The sequence below is a fragment of the Urocitellus parryii genome, chromosome 11 (assembly GCF_045843805.1).
Source record: "Urocitellus parryii isolate mUroPar1 chromosome 11, mUroPar1.hap1, whole genome shotgun sequence".
Classification (NCBI taxonomy): domain Eukaryota; kingdom Metazoa; phylum Chordata; class Mammalia; order Rodentia; family Sciuridae; genus Urocitellus; species Urocitellus parryii.
The window spans coordinates 81,799,828-81,805,571 of NC_135541.1; the positions used below are offsets into that span (position 1 = coordinate 81,799,828).

Genomic DNA, 5,744 nt, shown 5'->3' on the forward strand with positions numbered 1-5,744 from the left:
AAGTAAATAAAGAACTCCTTCAACTCAACAATAAAACTTGATTAAAAAATGGGCAAAGGATTTCTCCAAAGAAGTTGCACAAATGACCAATAAGCACAAGATGTACAGCATAATTTACCATTATGAAAATCAAAACTACAATTAGGAACCACCTCACACCCATTATGATTGGCTACTATTAAAAAATAATAATAGTAACTAGTGTTGACAAGGGAATGGAAAAACAGGAACCCTCTTGTGTTGTTGGTCGGGTAATGTAAAATAGTGCAGCCACTATGGAAAACAGTATGGCAGTTGCTGAGGAAACATAATAAGCAATTCCACTTTGGGGTATAAGTCCCCAAAAGAATTGATAATAAAAACCAAACAGGTATTTGGACACCCATGCTCATAGCATTATTTGCAGTAGCCAAAGGTGTAAGCATTTTAAGTGTCCATCAAAGGTTAAATGGATAAACAAAATTTGGCATACACACATATAGTAGAATACTATTCATCCTTAAAAAGGAAGGGAATTCTGATACATCATTAATAAAATTCAAGGATACGATGCTATGTGAACTAAGGACAAATACTGTATAATTCTACTTAACATTAGTTAATCTGACCCAGAGTAGTAAGATTCATAGAGAAAGAAAGTTAGATTGGTGATTGCCAGGGAATGAATAGTGGAATATGGAGTTGCTAAATGGAAATGGAGTTTTGGTTTCTTAAGATAAAGAGTTCTGAAGATTGGGCACACAACCACATGACTGTAATTAAGCAACTGATCTGAACTGTATACTTAAAAATGGTTGTGATGGTGAGTGGTATGTGTATTCTACCATTAATTTAAAAAAAATGTGTAAATATTTTGACCAAGCCCCATATTTTTATAAGGCTAAGCTAATTACTTATGTGTTATTATATTCAAGTAAAGTACACGAGTGTTAAAAAGAATTTTCTTTAATTCTCAATTTTTGATGAGTCCAGTCAGTCACTCTACTAATATGATTTAGTAGACATATAGCTTAGGATAATACAGTGATTAATTTTTATTTGACACTTTTGGAAAGTTCCTCCATCATAGTATATCTGTTTAACTCTGAGGCATTGCCAAGTTGTTTTTCAAGAGGCTGCACTATGAAATGCTTTCTTGACAGAAAGCATCAGTGCAAGCAAGTGTGCTTCAGGTTAGCTAGGTTCTGGGGGCTCAGGGTTCTACAAAATTTAGATTTCAATCCAAGGTCATGGGAAAACATGTGATGTTCAATGCCAGGACTGTGATGGTACAAGAGGGGAACATGGAAGTGCCTACAGGACCCTCAGCAGAATCCTCACCATGGATGGGCACTGAGGACATGAAGCTATAATGGTGCTGTGATGTGCCTGGCCTCCTGTGAAGGCAGGGAAACTGGGAAAGTGTGAAACTGCTGGTGGATCTGCAAAGTGAAAATGGCTCCAAAAATCCAGGGACTGGAACCCAGGAGCATTCAACCTCTGAACTGCATCCCCAGCCCTTTTTACAAACTTTATTTTGAGACAGGGTCTTGCTAAACTGCCCAGGTTGCCTTCAAATTTGCAATCCTCATGCCTCAGCTTCCTGAGTAGTTGGGATTATAGGAAGGTCAAGGTCAAGGTCAATTTCTGTTTTTTTTTTTTTTTTTTTGCTTTTTATGTTTTTTGTTTTGTTTTCTTAGTACTCAGGATTGAACTCAGGTGTGTTCAACCACCAAGTCTCATCCCCAGCCTTCTTTTCTTTTGTATTTTATTTAGAGAGAGGGTCTCACTGAGTTGCTTAGCCCCTGCTTTTGCTGAGGCTGGATTTGAATTTGCAATCCTCCTGCCTAAGTCTCCCAGGCTGGTGGGATTACAGGTATGCACCACAGCACCAGGTGGAAGGTCAATTTCTTGATGTGAAATAATCAGGCAGATCTGTGGCAGGGCTGCTTTAGCCTGTGGATAGAGATCCATATGTTTAGTTTTTGTCTCCACCTCTTTTTTTCCCCTATTTTCTGTTACCTGTCCTTACAATACACTCAATCATGTATGTGCAGCAAGGCCTGTAAATATAGACACCACCCATTAGTCAGTGGTGGATCTCTCTTACTAAGTGAAAAAGAAACAGTCCAAAAGTACTCTAGGAGTAGAGTGGAGGTTGCCAGTCTGGGAGTTATCCTTATTAAGGGTGAAATGTTGCAATTTGCCAAGATGGAAATATTCTGAAGATGGTTGTTGGTGATGGTTGTACAAATGTGAATGTACTCAATGCCATGAAACTGTAGACTTCTAGTTAAATATTAAATTTTGTATTTTACTAATATATATATATAAATAAGTCTGATTCAGAAAGTCAAGGTTGAATGTTTTCTCTCATAGAAGGAAGCTTGACCAAAGAAAGGGGAAAAAGTGGGGGAGGAATCCTGTGAAAGTACAAGGGAGATCAGTGGAGCAACGGATGGGGAGGGAGGAGGAATGGGAAAGGAGAGGAAAAATGGATTAAAATTGACCAAATTATGCTATTCACATGTGAATGCACCACAGTGAATTTGAGCTTTATGTTTATATATAAAGAACTAAATTTTAAAATTATAAATAAATAGAAGGAAGACCATTAGAGTAGAAAGGAAATAGGAGGAGGGAGAAGGAGAGGAAAAGGGGAAGTACTGGGGATTGAAGTGGAGAAAATTTTATTCCATGATATATAATTATGTCAAAATGAGCCCCACTATTATGTGTAACTATAGTATACAAATAAAACATTCAGAAGTAAAAACATATGGTGTGTTAATGAAGATTTACTACTGATATACCACTCTTTAAAATGCCTTTTTTTAATTGATTTTTTATATGACAGTGGAATACATTACAATTTGTATTACACTTACAGAGCACAGCTTTCATATCTCTTGTTGTATATAAAATATATTTACACCAATTTGTGTTTTCATACATGTACTGTGGATAATGATATGCAAACATAAGTCAAATGTTATTGAAGTCAAAATGTCTGACTTTCTGTCATCTCATTTTCCCTTTTCTGGTTGAATCCTATCACTCCTATTTCAAAACTTAGCTCACATACCACTTTTACTAAATAGTCTTTTCTAATTTCTCAGCCAGAATTAACAGTTCCATTTTTTTCTTTGAACTTACCCTTAACCAGTAAGGGGAAAGAGCATATGCCCCAGTAAGTCCCAAAGGTATATATGCTAGAGAAATGAAAATAAAATGTTCACATAGAAACTTGCACATGAATTTCATATGGCATTATTCATAAGAGCCAAAAATATGTAAATGACCCCAGGATCTGTCAACTGAATAAAATGTGGTGTATCCATAAAAGGGAATATTTGGCAATAAAAAGAAATGAAGTACTCATACATGCTGCACTGTAGGTGAAACCTGAAAACATCATGTTAAGAAGCCAAACACAAAAGACCACATATTGTATGATTCCATTTATATGAAATATCTGGAGAGTCGTGGGGGGGGCGGCAGCAAAGGAGGGGAGAGGACTGAAGAAGAAGAGCACGGAGAGCAGGAGGTGGACTTGCCATGATCCCGACCCCAGAGGACTAAGAGCAAGCAAGCAGGACCACCTGTATTAGGAGTGCTACAGGGACATGTCGGGGAGGAGAGGATCTCCAACTGCGTCCTCACCAATGCCTACCGCCTTGGCATCCTGCGGAAATGGGCAGCTCGGCAAGGCAAGACCTTGTTGGAGGTGGGCACAGGCACTGGCATTTTGAGCATATTCTGTGCCCAGGCTGGTAGTGCCATTTGGCAAGGGGCCCGAGAGGTAGGGCGGCTCAACGGGCTGGAGGACCAAGTGCATGTCCTGCAGGGTCCGGTGGAGATGGTGGAGTTGCCAGAGCACGTGGATGCCATCGTAAGCGAGTGAATGGGCTATGGACTTCTGCATGAGTCCATGCTGAGCTCTGTGCTGCACCTGCAGACCCAGTGGCTGAAGGAGGTAGGTATTCTCCTACTGGTTTTCACTGAGCTCTTTGTAGCCCCCATCAGCGACCAGATGCTGGAGTGGCGCCTAGGCTTTGGAGCCATGTGAAGCAGCACTAAGGCATGGACATGAGTTTCCTAGAGAGTTTCGCCATAAGCTGCCTCGTGAGCCACTGGGAGATCTTGGTGCAGGGTCATTCCGGCCAGGATGTGTTGGCCTGGTTGTAGCACTTTGCTCAGCTCCAGCTGACCTGCGCGCCTAGAGCTGGAGCTGGAGGCAAGGTGGGTGGGCACTTCCGCTACAGCTGTTATGGCTGGGCGCCCATGCATGGTTTGGCCTTTTGGTTCCAGGTGACCTTCCCTGGAGGAGATTCTGAGAAACCCCTGGTGCTGTCCATCTTGCCGTTTCACCGGGCCACACTCTGGAACCAGGCACTCCTCTTCCTAAAGGAGATGGTACAAGTGGAGCAAGGCAGGGTCATTTCAGCAGAGATCATGCTGCTGCCCTCCCAGGACAACCCTCTTCACCTGTGATTTCTGCTGTGCTACAAAATGGGGGACCAGGAGGAAAAGACCAAAGACTTTGCCATGGGGGACTGAACATTGCTTTTTCTCCAAGCCGCCTCCCAAGGCAGTCTGGCCTGTTTGGGAGAAGAATAGGGAGGTCGGAGGAGAAAGGGAGATTTCATGTGCAAGTAGGGGACTATCTTTTCCCTCATGGTTCTTGGGGAGAGAGAGTGACTTCAGTCTCCATTAGAGGAGATTCTTCTGGCAATTTATAAAGTGATCTCCTCAATCACTGATACAACATGCTTATTGATAGGCTTTTAAGCCTTAAAAGCATGTGGTAACAAGCACTTGTATTTCCATTTCTTTTCTTTCATGGAGGAAAAAAAAAAGATGGATAAAATGTCAGTTTATGGTGGGTCCCATGCACAAACTAAACACCTCACACCTTATCTAAGTCTGCAGCTGGGAAAAGGGTATAAGAGTTCAGTTTCACTCCGGAAGTTTCCACTATGACTTAACCTCTCCAGAGCCTTAATTTCTGTGTCTGAATTCCCTCCATTGCTAGATGCCTGTAGGCTATGGTACTTGTTCCTCATTCTTCCCTAAATAAAACTCATTAGTGGTAATTAAGGGGTGGAGATGAGGAAGTAGTTTATATAGCCCAGTTCCTACTACTTTTATTGGGTGCTAAAGTTTATGAACACATGGAAATGGACTTTATATACTTATATAGCATACCTAAGAATTTCAAAATCCACATTTAGGAAAAAAAAAAGTCTGAAAAACCGCGAAGTAGCATGGATTTTAAAAATTCTTATTACTATTAAAACTGAACCAAGAAAACGTCTTACTGTGTTCCATAATATTGGAGTAATTATGAAACAGGCTGATAGAGAAGGTTTCTGGACCTAAACCCAGACCTTATTCATTACCATGGGTACATTATTTAAGCTCACTAAAATAAGGAAAATACAATCCCAGCTAGAAAAGTGTAGTCAATTTAAACATGTGGAGGGATTAACTGACTTGGCATATTTACAACTAGTGAAAGTTCCTTTCTTTTCTTTTTTAACTTTTTATTTATTTATTTTTTTAAGATCACCCAAAATTGAAAGTTGTGAATTTGGGAAAATGGCTTGTAATGAAGTGTGAGTCATGTTGTCCAATTCATTCCACTGATATTTCCCTCCTTATCTCTATGGCAAATAAAATATTTGCATTTCTATTATTTTTAGAGATTAAGTAAGACTTGTGTGCTGTTTATGAGTTATAGTGCTTTTTGCCTTTTTAATGCC

General features: G+C 40.1%; 1 pseudogene; it reads left to right on the forward strand.

Moving 5' to 3' along the window:
- Positions 1-3,445: 3,445 nt before the first annotated feature.
- On the forward strand, positions 3,446-4,539 carry LOC144249304 (protein arginine N-methyltransferase 6-like; annotated as a pseudogene).
- The last annotated feature ends 1,205 nt before the right edge of the window (positions 4,540-5,744 follow it).